The following is a 20524-nucleotide window of genomic DNA, read 5'->3' on the forward strand; positions in this document are numbered from 1 at the left end:
TAACAGGAACGATGCCTTTGATTCCTTGCAGAGTTCATCCTTACATCACTTAACCACTACACACAGCAAGTAAATATTGCTACTGCATGAGTGGTGTGAAAAAAGCTAAACAAAACCAAACCAAAGCTTATGGGGGCTTGTGGATTCCAGGCAGCACTTCTGTGCCATTGTTGCTCTGCTTTGCCCCATGTTGCTCTTCACAGGCACATGATATGCAGCTCAGGGATAGAGATAACAAACCCAGCTATAAACCTGCCAGAAACTAGATAAACAAAACACTCTGTAACAAATCCAATACACGCAGGGGCAGTCCAGTTTTGATTTGCTGTGTGTGATAATTGTTTGCTGTTCCAGAGCGACCACAGGGATAATTCCCTGATTCTAAGGAAGAAATTCTTTTATGGTGAAGATGCAGAAACACTAGTGTAGGTTGCCCAGAAAGGTAGATGCCTCACCTCTAACATTCAAGGTCAAGATGGACAGGGCCCTAAGTAAACTGATCCAGTTGAAGATGTCCCTGGTCATTGCAGAAGATTTGGACTACGTAACCTTTAGCCATCTCTTCCAGCCCAAACCATTTTATGATTCTGTGATTGTTTCTCCAGCCATCCACTGCCTGAGATAAAAGAGATTCTCATGATATGGGGTATACTACAAGGCTCATGGAATAGAACTGGATGTTTTTTATTTTCTCTTGAAGCTGATGCACATGCATCTTTTTCACATACAGTCTCCCCACTGCCTGCCTCATGGTGGGTTTATTCGTGGATGAGTAATTATTGCTTAGTAAAATAAGGCTGAATATAATGAGTGATTGTGTAAAATCTGTAGTGGGAAGAAGGGAAGATTCTCAGGCCACACTTGCAACACCTTGGCTAAGAAATAAACACCTATTCCTTGGAAAGATACCTGCCAGAGTGAGATGAAGTTAATTTGTGTGCTAAATTAAAGAATGTAAGCCTAGTTGATTGACATTTCTTTTAGATCAGAGGTGTTCTAGACATACTGGAAGTCTTGACCAGACCTCTGAAAGAAGATGCTGTAACAAAATATGATTCAAAGTCACTTTTTTAGTGATGAAGAGAAGATGAAGAGATAAAGTCGTGTCCCTGAGTTATACTTCTGAGCAAACCTTGCACAACAAGGAGTTTGCTTGCCAGGGAAAAGAAGTCTGCCATGCTCGAAAGCTTTGTTACACTTTATATCAGATCACCTCAACGGCTTGTGCTGTGGGGCTTTCTCCCCACATACCTCCCTTTAATTAGCTAATGTTCAGATTGTGCTACTCCTTCATCACAGTCTGAGCATGATTTATCTGGGATTGCAACTTAATTGTTCCTTGGACACTCTGACCATAAACATTACATTGTACAGAGTCTGTTTGAGCTCAGTGGATTTGTTAGCATAAAGCCTGCACGAATTTAGCGACATTGCTTTCGGGGTCACCTCTGTCAAAGAAAATGTTATTGGCATTCACACAGTATGAAGCCCAAGTATATGCATTTTGAGGATCAAACCTGGCTCCATGCTGAGCACTACAAGCCTAGTACAGACTCCTTTTCTCAGCAGCTCTGTCAGTGACCTCTCTGGGATTGTTGAGACTGCTAACTCCAGTTCAGGGCTGTACACCATGCCTGATCCCAGAAAACTAAGTGAGGTGACTCTATACCAAATCCTTTTGTAAATGCTGTCTTTCTCTTAACAGAAGAAAAAAGAAAAAAAAAAAAAAAACAAAAAAAAACAGGTAGTCTTCCTCCCTCCTTTCCTGTCCTTTCCTTCCCTCTTTTCCCTTGAAAAAAAAATTCATCAACTACATAAGATTAAGAAAGAGAAAATAAGAGCAAAGCAATGTTCTGCAGGGTACTGTACAAACCTCTCAAGGTGAAAGTCCTGAGAGCGTCACAAGAACCAAAGGTGCCTCTTTTACAGACAAGCTGCAGCAAATGTCACAATGTCACAGATGTCGCAGTGTTGAGCAGGTCTAACAACGATTCTCCATCTCACATGGACCTGAGATAGCTTCAAAGAGGCTGACTCAGGGTCAGACACCATCATTCCACAGTCTTAGTCTTCATCTCTTCCAAATGGTCTACTTATTAAATTACAACTTCTTCCACTCTCTGTGCTGTCCTGTCCCATAGTCGCAAATACATAGTTACCAAATGCCATCTAAAATGTGACTTTATTTTTGAGTAGGGTTAAATACATCTCTGCTTCATTGGCATCGAAGGGCTTCCTGGCCTGAAGATGGGACTGGTGCCATTGCACTATGCCTTTCTTGCCTATTCAACTTTTTCAGTGGCTTGGAAAGCAGTAATTTTGGATTCCTCTAGAATGACATTTGACCCATTTTCCCTGATGGCTTGTGGTAACTAGCACAGCTGAGATGTTTTAGGCATAAATTTGCTATATAGCACTGGAGGGAAATAAAAAAACAACCTAGTTAATAGATCAGAAGATATTGAAAATCACTGCTTTAGATTTATACTGAAGGAAACAAGAAAATGGACAGCTTACTTTGGTTTTCTGGATACATTTGGGTTGAAAAGTCTGCAAAGGAAACACTACTTCTAGGTTCCCAATCAAGGCTACTTAGATAGTTCCCTGTAGGAACTGCCAGGCACGTAAATGTCTTTAAAATCCGTGTCTGATTGTCAGCAGTCTCAAATCTATAAAATGCTCCCCTTTCCTTCTATTTTTTTTTTTTTTCTCTACCATGTCAACATTTATATTTACCTGTGCAGGGAAAGCTCTTTTATGTTCAGAAAGAATCTAAGTAGAAAAGGAAGAGAGGATGAAGCTTTCTAAGCATCACTGTGAATGTCTATACCTTCTATAAACCAAATTATCCGGAGGTGATATGTTGTTAGCAGGTACCGTGCTTCTCTTCAGAGACACAGCTTTTCACTGACACAGAATACAAACCCCTGCTTGAGGGCATTGCAGCTCTCTGTGATGAACCGTGTTGCAAGCACAGAGGATAATTATTATTTCACCAACACTTCGTTTGTTATTCAGGAATCCCCAGGCTGTTTGGTTCCCCCATAGAGCTAATTCTGATTCATATTGCAAATTTCTGCCTATGATTCCCTCGTAGATTCTATGGAGTACTTCAAATGAGAACAATCACCGGCAATTTTACTTGGAAACACTTCTGTGCAATATGAGGTGATTGCGTTGAGCCAGTCTGCTTCCCTGGTATGATCTGGGAAGCTCTTTAGAAAAAAAACTGAGAGAGATGTCCACAAAAATTACAGAGCTACAGTTTATAAAGTCTTTATTCCTAGTGACAATATTTTGTTGGGTTTTTTTTTCCTAGATTTCCAATCCATGTCCATTCAGAGCATTTAATTATGGTCCTCAGTGTAAACGAGCAGAATTGATAGGATGATGTGCTTTATTGCTCATAAAAAAAAGAGCTAGAAATGAATAAAGGGAACATTTAATGTTCAGAGGCACTGCAGCTGGAGTGTGTTTTCATGCTTATTGCGGAAAACTGCATAATGCTACAATGTTATTGTCTCTGTGGTTCATTGAAATATTTATCAGCAAAGTAGATGCTTCAAAATTATCTGTGATAGTCACAAATACATAGAGAACCAACTTTGCTTTTGGCCTCTCGGTGCTGATGGAGAAGTCTTAATGGAATGTGGGTTACCCTGTGCTGAAGTACTAGTCACTCAGAAAACACAATAACAGCGGTTATGCAGTTGTAACTCGCATGTGTGTGTGAGCATGTGTTTCCATGAAATGAAGGAAAAATACTCTGTATTTCGTAGCTGTTTTGTTGGTGTTTTCCAGGGGAGACCAGTGCCATAAGTGCTGTTTTTCAAAGGGAGAAATTGAGGAAGAGAAGGAGAAATAAGGCAATACAGTCACTCCACCACTGTCACAACTTCAGCTCAGGACTTTAAAACATTAAGCACAGCCATCCCTTAAAAAACAAACAAACAAACAAAAACCTTGGTTTGATTCTTAATGTATTTTCAGGATGTTTATTTTGTGCTTAAAAAATACGTGGAGAAATTGTTTCAGAAGATTAAATAGTACTATAGCAATTTTAAAATACATAAATTTATACTGTATGTAAATCTCAGTATTAAGTGTGCGTGTACTTGGTGAGAAGCCAAGAACATTGTTGGAGACATTTGAGGGATGTATTTTAATCTCTGGCTGTTAAAGGCACTTAAAAGCATCATGAGCAATGTGTATTGTAACAGAAAATATTGACCTTAGATATACTAAGTACATGTACATATGGAAGAGGAGACTGTAGTGATAGTCCCTCCACACTTACATGTGTAAATATTTATACAGCAGATATCGTCACTTAGTGGAACAAACATTTTTTTACTTGCAGTGGAGACAAACTATTTTAAGAATCCCTTTAATCAGTATTTCTAAAAGCTTTCATTCATCAGTCCTTGTAAGGATGGTGGTAAATTTGTTCCTGAAGGTTGTGAGCAGTCAGATATGGCTCTGCAGATGGATGCAGAAGATTCTGAAATAATATAGCTGAATCAGATGAACATCTAGCTGAGCCTTTTTTATTGGAAAAGTCCAAAGAAGAATGAAAAGATGACAGAAAGAACTAAAAGACAGCACATAAGCAGATAAAAGTGGGTAGATTTAGAATAGGAAGAAAGTTTTTACTGTCAGAATGGTGAAGCACTGGTACAGGTTGCCCAGAGAAGTCATGTATGACCCATCCCTGGAGGTGTTCAAGGCCAGATTGGATTGGATTGGGGCTTGAGAAACCTCGTCCAGTGGAAGGTGTCCCTGCACACGGCAGTGGGTTTGGAATGGGATGATCTTTATGGTCCCTTCTAACTTGAACCATCCTATGATTGTATGAAACCAGCATCTTTAAAGCAGCAGCATAGGTAGACAGAAGCCAGAAGAATGAATAATAGAAGAGACATGCAGATGGCTATAATTGGATGAAGTGCAGAAATCAGAGGTGATTGAAGAGAGACTGCTGCAACAATTAGACAGTGTTTTAGACTAAAATGAGTAAAAAAGGATTTGGGCTGTTAGGCAGACATTTAGCAAATTATTGAGATGTTTATTAAAAAAAAAAAAAAAAAAGAAAAAAAAAAGAAAATAATTATTTGCCCTGGACATGGGTAGTATTTGATTCTTGCTAATCTTGCTATTACAAGGCAAAAAAATCCCTCATAAACCAGCAGGTTTTTATGATGAGGATCTGTTATAACTACATTATGTTGTGGCAACCTGGTAGGATCAGGCTGTGCTTTGATTGAATAGAAAGCAGAAAAAAAGCTGGTATTTAAAACAAGCAACATGTAATTCTTCAGTTCAAATGTAGAATATGTGTAGAGTTAAGCTAAATTCTAAGATAATACTGGCATGACAAAAACACAAGAATAGTTATATTAATCCTACTGACTTTATACATGGTTTATTGTAAGATTACGTAAAACAAGCATAAATAATTAATTAATAAAGTTACCCAGTAAGAAGGGGGGAAAAAAAGGTTGCTAAATAATCATTTTTGGGGGCTTTTCACTGGGATGACACTCTGCTCTATCATGTCTTGGTTTTGCCATGCTAGGGTGTGAAGTATGAGGTCTTTTTTCTGTATGACTTTGATTTTAGTAATTAAGTTACTCACTCTCTGTTTTGTCCTTGCAACACGTATTTCTATGTGTAAATCTAATAATAATCCTTGTTGCTGTTGAAAAAGAACTGACAAATTCAAAGAACCCATAATACATTTAAAGAAATCATAAGAATGTCAACAATTGAAATGATAAATCCAAACATAGTATAGAAATCCAGATACGAATATTACTTATGTAAGAAAATAAGATTTCCTTTTCCAGTAAGCTTTGAGAATATAGCGATCTCCTAATTCCATCAGTTCCTTTTCCTGTCTAATTCAGTCTTCATTTTGCCCAAGACAAGGTATATTAGATGAAAATTTAAGAATCTGGTGCATAGGGTACATGTTTTCTGTGTTATTTTTGCCCTGGCGTTAAGTAATTAGGGACAGATTAAGCCTTCAAGCTTTAACATACTAAGTTGATTTCATTGCAATTATTATTCTTCTGGATAATCTTAGCATTTTTCTTATTTTCTGGTTCCTTCCATTCTGAATTGTACTCTTGGTCTCTATAAATTTTTAAGAAGATGTGTTCTGCTACTGAAATCTCATCTTACAGAGTATTTCCTTTTATCAGGGTTGAGTTCCTCATTCTATCGTTCATCTGGCCATCATAAGGCTCTAAATTTTATTCAGTTATTGAAGTCAATGATTTATGTTTGGATAAAGTATCTCCTTAAAGTGACAAAGAAACTTGTCTTGAAGACATCTAGAGAGGGATTCAACTCACTCATCTTTAGATATTGACCACAAAGGTGTCTTCTGATTCAATGTTTCTTTAAAGCTAATGGAGAGAAACAACACTCTTAGGATGTGATTATTCTCACTTATTTTATGTGCCTCCCTTACGTTAAGGTGACTCATGCATGGATTTCTGGTGACTGTATGAAGTAGATTTCTTTTGACTAGAAAGGGAAACAAAGATTAGTTCAGCTACAGGAATTTACACTGCAAGTACATCTAACATTTGATTAGATGGATCCAGTAGAGATTAAGAACTTTCTCCTTCGTCTAGTATGTTATTCCAGTGGTTACTTTTCCTACTGATTTAAGAAAGCATTTTTTATTTCTGAAATGCTTTTGTCTGGATTTTGCTTCCAATCACGAGTTTTTCTTTTTCTTTTCTCTGCTAGGTTTGACAGAAGCCATGGAGCAAGCCTCCTGTTGTGAATATTTATTTTAATTTAATGTTTTCATATGTTCGTGTTGCAGGAGTTGAAGACAGAAATTTTGTATTAACCTGTGTTTGATTTTACGTATAGTATTTTCAACCTCAAAGAAGGGAAATGGATTGTCAGGGAGGCTGGAGTCCTGTAGGAGACCAAATTTCATTACAATATACACTAGACTGCAAAGAGTGTCTTGAAGCATAAGAACTGCAGAAGGGATATCTACTAGACGTCAAAAGGAAAAAGAGATTTTTAGCTTTGTCATATTTCATTTACAACAATTGGCTTTCAGCCAAAAGCAGAGGAAGGTGACTTAAATAGAAATAAAAAAAAAATTACATTTACAGGAAGAAAATAGAGGCAAAAAACCCCCATATCTGAATGTAATTACCAGTTACGTTCCAGTGACAAAATATATTCATTATTACATAGTCTGGCTTACTAAATGATGACAAACTACTACTAGCAACAGTCACAGCTATTCCACTGATGTGAGTGCAAATAGGATATTTTGTAATGGTTAAAGTTGCATCTTTATTCACTGCTTATGACTTATATTAGAAGGTACTATTTCACATAATAAAAACTATATTGCACCTAGGATCCAAGACAGTTTATTAAGAAAATAAAATATATGTAATAAAAGGAGTAAGAAATCGAGGTGGAGAAGTTCTGAAAGAAATACAAACAATTTTCATTCTCTAGATAAAAGATTATTTCCTTATTTCACAAAAAGAATTGCACCAGGTAAAACAGCCAGCAGGCATCGGTCCCAGACAAGAAAATATCATAAGTGGCATTTGCAGATGTAGCAGTAATCTCCTTCCATTAAAACCTTTTCACTATGGGTTAGCTAACGCAGATCTGATACTAAGACTAATTATACACATACTGCATCCCACAGTAGAGCATTATTTGCTTTCATCTTCTCCTCCTTTGACAGAAAAGACATTTGCTGATTGATTCCTTCACTTGAAAAGTTTTCCAGTTGTCCTCCTGCAGCAGTAGAGAAGAATCTCTCTACAAAGGTATTGTTTCATGCAAGGAGAGAATATTGGATATTAGACTTAAGTAATTTTAAGTGTCAGAATCAAAGACAATGACCATAATTGGATGATCTTCACCTCACTAAGACAAGTGCAGCAAGGAACTTGACTCAAGACATTTGACATGATCCCCCATTACATCCTTATCTATAAATTGGAGAGGTACAGATTTGATGGGTGGACTGTTCAGCAGATGAGAAATCAGTTGGATAGTTGCATCCAGAGGATACTGGTCAATGGCCTAATGTCCCGATAGAGATCAGTGACAAGTGATGTCCCTCAGGAGTTCACATTGGGACCAGTTCTGTTTAACACCTTCATCAATGACACAGACAGTGGAATTGAATGCACCCTCAGCAAGTTCGCAGATGACACCAAACTGATTAGTGTGACTGACGTGCTGGAGGGACAGGATGTCATCCAGAGGGATCTGGACAAGCTGGAGAAATGTGAACCTCATGAGGCTCGACAAGACCAAGTGCAAAGTCCTGCACCTGGGTTAGGGCAACCCTTGGTATGAATGCAGGCTGGGGGAAGAAGAGACTAAGAGCAGCCCTGCCAAAAAGGTCTTAGAGGTACCCGTGGACAAAAAGCTGGACATGAACCAGCAATGTGTGCTTGCAGCCCAAAAGGCTTGCAGCCCAGGCTGCGTCCAGCTCTGGAAACCAAATCCTTGGATGCGTCAAAAAAACCAGAAGGTTGAGGGAGGTGAATCTGCCCCCTACTCTGCTCTGGTAAGACCCCACCTGCACTACTGCGCCCAGCTCTGGAAACCTCAGCACAGGAAAGACATGGACCTGTTGGAGTGGGTCCAGAGGAGGCCGTAACAAGTAATCAAAGGAACAGTTTTCCTACGAAGTCAGACTGAGAGAACTGGAGTTGTTCAGCCTGGAGAAGAGAAGGCTCTGAGGAAGCCCTATTGTGGCCTTTCAGGACTTCAAAAGGGGGTTTATAAGAAAGATGGGGGCAAATTTTTAGCAAGGTCTTTTGCAATAGGACAAAGGATAATGGTTATAAATTAAAAGAAGGTAGATTTAAACTAGATCTAAAAAGGAACACAATGAGGGTGGTGAAACACTGGAACAGGTTGTCCAGAGAGGTGACAGATGCCCCGTTCCTGGAAACACTCAAGGTCAGAAAGGATGGGGCTTTGAGCAACCTGATTGAGTTAAAGATCTCCCCGGTCATTGCAGAGAGTTTGGACTAGATGACCTTTAAATGTCTCTTCCAACCTAAACTGTTCTACAATTCTATGATTCTATGAAAACCATTTGACAGCAGGGTTATGACAGCCATATATCTATGCCTAGAGATAAAGGAAGGCAGAATTATCCAAAGTGACAGAAATGGCTTATAAATCAAGATAGTTCAGATAGGAAGTATGACCTCTGTATTTAGCCACAAGTTGGTCATTAATAACTCTAGTAAGAACTGTCTAAGGAGGATATACTGCATCTTTCTGCTGCTGCAAAAGAAGACTCTCTCTGAAAGATGAAGGAAGGTGGAAGTTCTACGACAGCAGGAGATTGAAGCTGTATAGATCAGTGACTTTTTCCTCAAATATGCTTCACTAGTGTCATTATTGTGCTTTAATTAAGGAGAAGCTGTCTGGATCAGAGCCTAGGCCACAAATCCTCAAGCCACTGGTCTGCAGCAGAAAAATTCTCATGTGGACTCACCTTCAACCACCTCCTAGGTTTGAAGATAAAAGTGAAAATTTTCTCATGTGGCTTTGGTTTTAAGAAAAGATTTAATAAATTCTGATAGGCATCCACACTCTTTGGATAGAATAAGAATGCTTGAAAGGAGGACTGCTCATCAATCACATTCCTACAAATGTTCATGAAGGTTTACTTGCTTGTGGAGGGCTTTTTCCATACTTGTTGGCAAGCAGGAACTACAGACAACTTTCATCCTTCAGAGCACACATATTTCTTCTAGCATTTTTGCCTCAGGCTCTTTATCCCACTACAATATCCCCTATTCTAAGATAAATACTGATAAGGAATACTCTTTATGCCTTTATTTACTTATGATTGCATGATTTCTTTTGAAATAATCACAAATTCTTACTAAAATACTATTCCTAAAACCATTGTGTATATTGGACTTCTTTCTGTTTGTAGGAGGAAATCCATCAAGATTTATCCATTAATATTTCTGCAGACCCCTAGCTACTGATTTCTGGATTACGAGAGAAGGGACAGACGTGTATGACTTTCTAAATTAATGCTGCTTTTTCCAATTATTTTTACAGGTAGTCAGAATCTTTGGTTGAGAAATAAATTTATTGTAGTAACTCTTTTAAGTAAGAAATGGTTTTGAATTTCTGTTTTGAGAAAATATAAAAAAATATATTGTTACTTTTTTCCTTATATCTGTTTTGAAATTGAAAAGAAGGCCTCACCAAATCATTGACTTCTGATGGCACTTAAAGACAACCCTGTCATCATACTATCCTACCACTGTTCTTACAACTGCCATGCCCCCCAATAAATAAAACAAGCCTAGAGGAAGTCAAGAATATTTCACTGAAAATTGTGAATTTCTCTTCTGAACCTCCTTTTGACACACGGATTCTGCACAGCTCTGAGTAAAGTCACTCAGTGGGAAGTCTCATGACAGCAAAGTGAAGAACGTGAGTAAGTGTTCTGAGGATTGTGACTCTAACTGGACCTTTGATAGCCATAGTGATCCATCCTTTCTCTCCACATGGAACTTCTCATGGTACAACCCTGCCTGCTTTATTTGCTTTGTTATGTGCTTGAGCAGGACATAAGTCACAGCTCAAAGCCTGTCCTTTGCAGCTTCTCAGCACTTTATTGCTGCTTTCCATTTCTGACCGGAGCTAACAATACCCAGTGCATCTTCTTCCCTGCCTTCCTAGAAGGCAGAAAACTTAATTAATCTATGATTATTTTTTCTTGGATGCAAATGATCTGAATGCCAGACTTCCACTAACAAAGAAAATGAAGAGAAATCAGTGGACTGGCTCTCATCTCAACTGAGTGGTAGTAACATCAGCTATTGTCTTCCGTGTGAAACTTGAGTATGACTTTGGATATGACAACAGCGGGTTCACAGGCTCATCACGACAAAATCCAGAGCCACAGCTTGGGCTTGATGTGTAGTTTGAACAACAAACAAACAAAGAGTGTTTTCTACACTGTTGTATCACAGGTTCTCATCATTAGCTTTGTTTTCTGTAAGAAGCAATGCCTCTTTTTGTGCCCTGTGCTCTTTGAGGCATTGCATACCTTTCCCTCCTGCCCTCCGATATGGGAAATGGTGCCAGTATAGCTGTGTGAGCTGTATATATCACAGTCTAGCAACCAGACATAAAAAAATATCAGTATTGGCTAACGGATTGGGTGACAAGGTGTGACATTAGGAAATGTAAGAATGTCTGCACTGAGTTAGACCAGAAACCAGCATGCAGCCTTGCAAGCCCCTAGAAAAATAATAAGCAAAAGGCAGGCATTGATGTATAAGTGACCTAAATTATCTCCCAGCATCTACTGGAAAGTGTTTCAGAGACTTTCTGAGCCAGAAGTGGTATCATGGCATTTAATTGCCTTTATGGACTTTTCCTCCATGGATCTGCTTTGAATCATTGGAAGCCTCTAGTATCCACTGGGTCATATAATATTTAATGTTAAGACTTTGTATTGTTTTGAACAAAGCCTCCTTGATTTTTGTGTGGCATCTTTTTATTCTTGCATTAAGAAGGGCAAAGGACATTGTTTTCTTATTCACATTCTCAGTACCAGTTTCTATGAACCACCATCATTTTCTCTCTCAATAGACTCTATTGAAAGCTGAAGGATCCTAATCTAGTCAGTTATCAGTAATTTATTCCATATCTTTAATCTTCTTGCTGACCTCCTGTTGTGTTTTGTTCATTACTACTTTGCCCATTTTCTCTCCATCAGAGAAGATCATGCGCTTTCCCTTCTGTTGACTCCTTTTAGTGGGGATGTAACTTTCACTGGAAGGATGATTCACTCAATGTAATTTCTTTAAACATTTGGTCATGAATCACGAGACTTTCACAAGGGCATCTTTAACTTATTTACCTGAGAAGAGGAAAGAACAAATTCTTCCCTCATGCCAAGTGGGGCTGTGGCTCTAGAAAGAGGAGGTGAGTCAGACAGGGAAAATAACTATGAGTTCATTGGTAACTGTATTCATGACTTCAATAAAGGTTGGTTACTGGAGCCTTGCACTGATCACCTGAACTACACACTTGATTAGTAGACCATGTGTATTTAAAACAAATCTTTAAGACTGACAGACACAATACTGGAGCTGCAGGAGACTCATGACCTTCTGGAGCAACAGCAGGTGCAAGAGAAAGTCCTCTAGGGCACCTCAAATGGCACTGGACACCTATCTCTAGGCAGTACACTGCTACCTAAATGTTACCTGAGCTATAAACATTAAATGAACCAACAGAGTCCAGAGAGCTATTTGGTTGACCACATGCAGCCATACAGAGACAGACCTGGGGGTACTGGAAGATGAAAAACTCAATATGAGCTGACAATGTGTGCTTACAGGACAGAAAGCCAATCACACCCTGGAGTGTATCAAAAGAAGTGTGGCCAGCAGGTCGAGGGAGGTGATTCGCTCCCTCTACTCTTGTGAGACCTCACCTGAAGTACTGTGTTCTGTTCTGGAGCCCCCAGCATATGAAAGACAAGGACTTGCTTAAGTAAGTCCACAGGAGGGTCATGCAGTTAATCAGGGAACTGGAGCACCTTTCCTGTGAGGATATATTTGTGAGGATGGTGAGACACTGGAATAGGTTGCTCAGAGAAGTTATGGATGCCCCATCCTTGGAAGTGTTCAGTGCCAAGTGGGATGGGGCTTTGAGCAACCTGATCTAGTGGAAGGTATTGCTGCCTATAGCAGGGGCATTGGAACTAGATGGACTTTAAGGTTCAACCCAAACCACTCTATGTTTCTATGATTCCATACTTCTGCGCAGGTATCCCTAGTCTTCGTTGACTATGATAACTAGATCTCTGTTGACTATAGTGAGACCATACCACCTAGCTCACATGTAGACATCTACACTTACCTGTCAATCTGCAAACTGACTCTCATCCTTTGTCACTGGGATAATATACTTTGTATGTGGCAGTCTGTGAAGAATGATCAAGGTAAGGTATCAAGGTACCACCATCTGGATAAGCAAGCCCTTCTTTATAGCTGGCCTGGAAGCCAGAGAGCAGAGCATGCCTTCCTGTCATACCCAGCTTCTGAAGGGTGATTCCTGCATTTGCAAAAGCCTGAGTCAGAGGCAGGTTAACTTTACCTGCATGCACTGCAAACCAAGCCTAATACGTGTCCTCTCTCCCTTCTTTTTTCCTAGTAGTCAACTACATCTTCCACAACAGAACATGTTTGAGGGAAGAGAGGGGAGTTCATGAGGGAAGATGCAGTTGTTCTCTAGTAGACCTCATTGCAGCACTAGGGGAGGCAAAGAAAGCCTGAATACAGGAATCAAGGGGTCTGATTCAATCAAATTCCCTTTTAGGATGGCTAGGTCAACAGCCTCCTATACAGTCAGCTGGGAGTGAATTTGCAGCACCATATCTTCTCACTGAGGGCTGCCATTGCATTTTCCAGCATCCTGAAGTACACACTCTGTGGGCTAAGCTACACTATATTTACTAAAAGCAAAGAGCAGGTATGCAGCAGGATACCTACTGCTCTTCAAGTTCACACTCTGAGTTAATGCCTTTTAACAGAGATGTATACCTTTGCCTACACACTAAGTATGCTTCAATTAATCAGAGCATGTGGAGTATTTAGCATACTGCATAATCCCTGGTTGTGGACACAGTTCTACCAGTAGAAATGTCTTAAAACAGTATAACTAGTTTGCATAGCTTGAAAGGAAACAAATTACTTGTCTGCATAAATAGCTGTTTTCTCTCACTCTCTACTTCCATCAGATCTTGTCCTCAGGAGGAGGAGCCATGAGATGCCTCTTTCTGATTGTTAGAAATCTACTGGTTGGTAGGAAGTGAATAGGCAGAGCAGAGGGTTCCATCTGGCATGAGGCATTTCTCAACCTCGCACCTCAGCTGCAGCACAAGAGAGGTTTCCTTTCCTCTGGGTCTATTTTTGATCCTCAGCACAGCTGACTGTCCCATCAGAGGATCTGCAGGCCAATAGGGTCTGGCAGGTAGGATCCCAGTGTGGGTGGGAAGTTGTGGCACTGTCTGGGAGTAGTTCTTGTCCTGGCAGAAAGGAACAAGCCAACTAGGCGAATCTCAATATTTCAGGGTTGTCAAAGCTGATAGTGAAAGAGGCATTCATCTCATTAAACCTTAGAGGTCTATTTTGTGGGTGTTGATGAGCTGGGCTGGTGTTCCCGGTGTGTTTTGCATCACTGAAGAGAAAGAGAAACAGGCATATTTAGGACACATTTCCTGTAAGCTGGTTTAATTATCTAATTGGGGCGAGTTGGATCATGCCATATATTCCAATGACTGCACTGATAAGTTCTGACCTCAATATGAAGGGAGAGGTAGCTGGCCAGTTCAGAGCTAGGTGTTTGGTCTACTAAATCATATTTGAGGTGTCAAAATAAAAGAAGAGGACAAGGACCTTCCAACAAGATACCTTTAAGGTCTTGGTAAACACTCTTGCAGCCAGTTTGCCAGTGTCTTGCCCCTTTGTATGATGACAGATGGATGGCTGTCTAGGTCATTTCACAGTAACTCACACCTCTCTCAAGAAGCCTTCTCCTGCCCCTGTCAGTCTCTCACGTTAGCCGAGATAATGTCTATTATGCTTTACACACACTGAAATAATAAAAATCTCTTTAATAGACTGCTCGTGAGGATAGCAATAAAACATTGTTTACTTGAAAATGGCTTAACTGTTTACTCCTGAAGAAAATTGCCTTCTTTGAAGAATAAAGTTCTTAGACTCTCCAGACTACTTCAATTGGAAACCTGACACGAATATCAGCTGAGATCATTTAAGGCAGCCCAACTGTGGCTGGGTTTGGGTCACTAGATAATTCCCCTGGCCCATTGCCCTTCTCCTGGGAAAGACAGGGAACTGATGTTGGAGCAGCACATAATAATTCAACAGCCTTCCTCCATGCTTAGCAACCCACGACAACACTTCATAGTGGGGCTTCTGGTTTTGAGGTAGGACTGCCATAAATTCTGGAAGTTTTGAGGCGAGTTTTATTTTTTTTTGTTGCAGGGTATTCTTTTTTTTTTTTTTTTTTTTTGAGGGCAGAAGAAGTTCTTTAAGTTGCAAACATAGACGGGTCCTCATGGGAGGAACAAACATGTCCTGTATCTTTCCCTTTAGGATGCAGAAAAATAAAGCTGGATGAGATATATCTGACTAATAAATTGTTAGTCAAATATACCTGACAAACAAATCTAAATCTGATTTAGTTAGTCTTGGCTCCCTTTATACTTTATGAAAATCTAGTTAGGTGTTTTCTACTATGTCAACTGTATATAAAGTAGGTGCCTCTTATTAATGTCTATATAGAGTGCACAGGTTGATTAGCTCAGCTGTACAATGTAAACATTTACGTTCTTTTTTTTTTTTCCCATTTTTTTCCCCTTTGCATTGAGTGAGGTTACTGAAAGCTGTGACAAGCAGCTAGAGAAGATGGCATAACTCAAGGAAAATGTGCAAAGGAAAGCTTTGAAAAGTCTAGTTGATTCTTTGGACTGTTTCATGATGCTGGAATAAAACCAGAGCTGAATGCATTCATAAGGTGTCGGTGCATGCTTTTCTCAAGAGAAGGCATCTATACTGACATGGGGCTGTTACTGTGCCACAGGACCAGGGGCAGGACTGTCTGCTCTACTGCTTCTATTGTGAAGCTGTGTCCCCTCAGGCTCCTGCACCTGGACTGAGAGCCGCCGGGACTATAACATGCAAGTAAGTAATTGGGTCAGGGATTTTCACACTGGACAGGTAATGGATTTAGTTTCTTCTCTAACCAAATTGCCTTTTTTTCTCCTTTATTTAATCTGGGAGTAGGCTGAAGGCAAGGAGGATTTGAAATTAACTTAGATGTTAAGGGAAATGGAAGATGGGAGACTCAGAAAATGAAGGGGAGGTGCTAAAAGATAAACAGAGGAAAAGGTTTCCACAATGGGAAGAGCAACAGTATGGATATACCAGGTGTTGTGAAGTTTCAGGGTAATTAGAAGAATCTCATCGGCAGGCAGCTGCTCTTACAGCACAGGTCTCAAAGAATTTGGTTAAGGACTTGGGCATTCAGCATCTCAAGTTCTTGACATGTGTCTGTGGGACCTGAGAGCAGCTTGGCTGGCAGCAGTAGAAGCAGCATGGTACCAAGTGTCTCCATGGGATGCCTTGGCAGAGGGTTCCTCTAGGCCTGCTATAAATGTTCAGACTCCTTCTAGTGATCATTTTCCAGGTCTGAAGAGCTTTTCCTTGGGTGCTATTCTGCAGAAGGGAGCAGGGACTGGATGCTTTGCTGCTCTTACAGAATCACAGAATGACAAGTTGGAAGGGACCTCAGGGATCACTCAGTCCAACCTTTTAGCTAATATACAGTTTGAATGAGATGGCCCAGAGCCCTGTGAAGCTGAGTCTTGTAAGCGTCCAGTATAGAGGAATCCACGTTCCCTGGGGAGATTATTCCAATGTTTAACTGTTTTCACAGTGAAAAATTTTCTTCTGGAATCCCATCAGAATCTCCCCAGGAGCAACTTATCCCCATTACCCCATGTCTTTTCCACGTGACTCCTCATAAAAAGGGAGTCTCCATTCTCTTGCTAGGTACCCTTTATATACTGCTAATAAGGTCTCCCCTAAGGCTTCCCTTCTCAAGACTGAACAAATACTGTTCTCTCAGCCTTACTTCAAATGGTAGGTTTCCTAGTCCTCTGATCATTTTTGTGGCTCTTCTCTGGACCCCCTCCAGCCTGTCCGCACCTTTTTTTGTATAGTGGGGACCAAAACTGGATGCACAACGCCTTGCAGGGAGTAAGTGCCACTGTGTTCTTTTCCAGATACAAGTCAAAGGAACCAGCTGGACATCCTTTCTCTTCGTCAGCAACCTTGTTAATCCTTTCTACAGCTCCACTCCACTGGTCCTCCAGCAACATGTACCACTCCTACACTGATGTTGTAGGGATCATGTTGTGCAGACGTTATTGTTCCTGTGCAGCCACTTCCCTTTCTGTGCGTGTGTGCCTGTTATGGGAGGGGAAGAGATCCTTTCCATAAGATCAGATCATTCTGGACATGGGCCACCTGCCTGTCTGGAAATACCATCTGCAAAATGCTGCTCCTACACGAAATTCCTTCTCCACTTCCCCTCAGTCCCTCTCCTGCCAACTCCGGCTACTTTATCGCTTTTCTTTGCAATCAACTCTTCTTTAGCTCAGGGAGAAACTGCCTCCCTTCACCCTCCCTTTCACCCACTCCCCGGTTCCAGCAGCAGTGCTATCCTTCCTCCCATCACTGTCTTTTGCTAACCCTGTCACACTAAATAAAATAAGAAATAAAATCTCTGGGACAGGAGAAACGGTGCTTAAGTGATAGAGAGAAGGAGGATTTGGGGGAAGTAGGAGGAGGAAAGAAAAAGGGGGGAAAAAAGTGCTTGATTTAAGAAACTGGATTTGAATAAACCCCTCCTCCCGCTCGTCCCCATTGGTTTCCTTCTCCTCCTCCATATTAATGAGACTAGCCAAGGAAAAGCTATTGGTTCCATATCCCTTTTCCTTTCCTGAGGCACTTGGGGGAGGAGGTGTTTGCATTTCTCCGCAGGACCAGCTCGCTTTGCAGAGCATTGTCTGGGTATGAGAATCACACACACAGAGAAATACAGGGGCGAGCGCACCACAGGCAGAGCATCTCATCCAGTCTGAATACCCTTCTCCTCCCACACCCCATCTTCTACTTCCCGAACGCGAATAGTCCCTCTTAAAAGAAAAAAAAAAAAAAAAGAAAAAAAAAAAAAGACAAGGGAAAAAAAAGAGGAAAAAAAAAGTTTGCAAATCTTTTTTTTCTATTTTTTTTGGAGGAGGTGGGTGGTTTTGCTTTTTTTTTTTTTTTTTTTTTTTTTTTTTGAGATATATATTTAGTGATGGCAAATTCCTTCACGGCCAGGAGCTGGCCCATCCCCTGAGCAAAGGCAGCTTGGACATGACCGGCAGGAGAGGGAGGAGGAATTTGGATTCCCTTCGGAGGCACCGACCCCTCCTCCGCCCGGTGCGAACGAGGTGGGGGGAGCCCGACTCCGGCCGCTCATTTGCACCACCGGCAGCCTTAGCAGGACAGGTTTTGCTTGGAAAGGGGTCAGTATTCCCCCCTACAGCTGGCTCCGACCCCACTGGTACCCGCCCCGCCCCGGCACGGCGGGGATGCAGCATCTCCAGCACCGGGACGGATCCTTGCTGCAATGGTAAGTCCTTTCCTCCGCCCTGGATAGCATCGCTCCGGTTCAGGGTTGGAACGAACCGCTGACATTGATTTACCGGTTCTTCCTTCATCTTCCCAGGTCCTGGGAATACTTCTTTAGTGGGGGGAAATTGCATGCAGGCTTTCTGCTCTCAGCCTCAGAACTGCAGGTTCTAAGGATGCGTCTGCGAGAGATTCTTTGCAAACAAATACGAATGGTGACAGGTTAATGTAGTCGGTATGGGAATCACGTCTGGTTTTAACACAATATGGCTGGTAAATAAAACCTGATTGCTAATAGTCTTGGTGCTGCTGTCGGCGTTTTCGAGCTCAAGGTTCCCTTTGCAGTTCTGCATCTTCACCTGCCGCAGAAACTCTGATTCACCCTTCAAGCAGTGCACCAGGACTTCTCTATTTTTACTGTAGTAAAAATTGCTGGTAATGTGCCTTTGACCTCTGCTTGCATGACTCTGTGCAGCTCTCCTTATCAGTATTTGAACAGCTGGTTCTAATAATACCATCTATATGCAAAGCACATCTTAAGTCAGAGGGACAACATACAGGACAGACTCTTTAATGCTATGCTGTAAATTTAACATGTGAATAGTTCAGGTATGTATTGGAATCTGAAGAGTTTACAGACAGGTAGAAAGAGATAATGCAGCATGCTGTTCAGGAATGGAAAATGCATGTTAAAAAACGAGGGATATTTGTTTAGTGTCACATCAGTGTTTATGATTAGACGACCACCCCACTTACATAGAAACAGGTCTGGAAGAACTCCCTGGAAGTCAATGGCTTTCCCCGACATCTAATCTGCTGGTAAACAGAATCAGGTTTTTAACTTGAAGAATATACTGGAGTAGCGCTGGAGGTAATTACAATAATACTAAAAAATATTAACCAAAATGAATAAGGCAACAAAGTGACCTGATTCTTTCTTAGGATATTACGGATTACCAACCGTCTTGCGTATGTTAATTAGAGTGCAAGTGTTGGACTGATATGGCAGTACACAACGTCACTGAAGTAGCTCTTGAGTAGCTTTTTTTTTTTTTTCTTTTAAAATCTGTTGGAGTCAACAAACTACAAATGGATTTTCGTTTGATGTTATGTGGGTACACAGACATCTCACTTCCCTATTCAGCCTATGCAATGCTGGGCAGGTACAGAGTGGGGAAATGTTTCCACGGCTAGCACATGCTAATCAAAGAGAATGTGTGATTACCTAGGGTTACTTGTCGATGATAGCACGAAGGCAAACTCCTTAAAGTGGCGTTGGTACAGCAACAGAGAAAGAACACACTGTACAAGCATCTATACTTGGCTAATGCAAAATACACTGGAGCTGTCTCGAAAGAAGTTGTCCTAAAGGACGGGTAAGGCAACGCTGTTCTGATATGATGAATAATTAAGGATTGCTATTCAGTGTAATAACAGGAGTTGGATTAAGGCTGATGTCTCTGTCTCTCGGTTACAGTTCTGGGTTATAGTCTTTTACCTTTTTTTCCCCCCTTGTTTCTGTGTGCTGAAGGCAGTGGTTGCTGCTTTGTCGTTCATTCACGACAGCTACAATTGATCTGTTATTGTACTAGCAATCTACCTCGGACATCACAGAGGGGAAGGTTTCTTCTGTTTTATTTTCTCCAGTCAAAAGCATGTGGGCAGTGATTGGAAGGATATCCATTGGCACTGAATAGACTTCAAGGTCACGGGGGGCTTTACGTTTTTGATAAATACACATATCTATCTTTAAACAGGGAACTAACTTTGTGATGTCTCTTTAGCTTTAGCGTTTCATCATTTGTCGGGGTGCCTACAAGAAAACAAGAGGGTTCCTGGCTCCCTGTTAGGTTTAAGATGTCTGCTGTTTGCATGGTGATGCCACAGCCGCATGTGGGTCTCTAGATCTGCTGTTGTTGGTGTATAGGTAAAGCTCAAAAACATGAAGGCAGAAGCTTTGTTGTGGAATGCTACCAGGGAGAGAAAAACAGAGATTTCTGAGATTGTAGGCTGCACTGTTGATCACGTTCAGACCTTTGTTCATTACATCTCTCTTCATTTGGCTGACTGAGCCGGCATCCTGGAAATATTTTTTTCTGGGGTTGAGTTCCATATGTGCCTACGCCTTTGCTAAGTTGAGAGCCATGTCCCCAAGCTGATTCATTTCAATGCACCAGATTTTGTTTTCCTTTCCTTCCTTCTGAGCACACTTAGTACCAACAGTCTAATTCCTAAATTAGCTCAGATTATCTTTT

General features: G+C 40.9%; 1 protein-coding gene across 9 annotated transcripts in view; it reads left to right on the forward strand.

Annotated features, from left to right (window-relative positions):
• Window positions 1-17581: 17581 nt before the first annotated feature.
• Window positions 17582-20524, forward strand: part of ADCYAP1R1 (ADCYAP receptor type I) — a 155973-nt gene continuing 153030 nt past the window's right edge. For 5 of the 9 annotated variants that reach the window (XM_054059076.1, XM_054059072.1, XM_054059071.1 and 2 more), the window contains exon 1: window positions 17915-18270. The gene's annotated coding sequence lies outside the window, so the exon portion shown is untranslated. Of the gene's footprint in view, window positions 17664-17914; window positions 18271-19396; window positions 19646-20524 lie in introns of those variants that run through there. The other 4 variants (XM_054059077.1, XM_054059078.1, XM_054059069.1 and 1 more) reach the window with 3 other exon arrangements.

The sequence above is a fragment of the Cuculus canorus genome, chromosome 2 (assembly GCF_017976375.1).
Source record: "Cuculus canorus isolate bCucCan1 chromosome 2, bCucCan1.pri, whole genome shotgun sequence".
Classification (NCBI taxonomy): domain Eukaryota; kingdom Metazoa; phylum Chordata; class Aves; order Cuculiformes; family Cuculidae; genus Cuculus; species Cuculus canorus.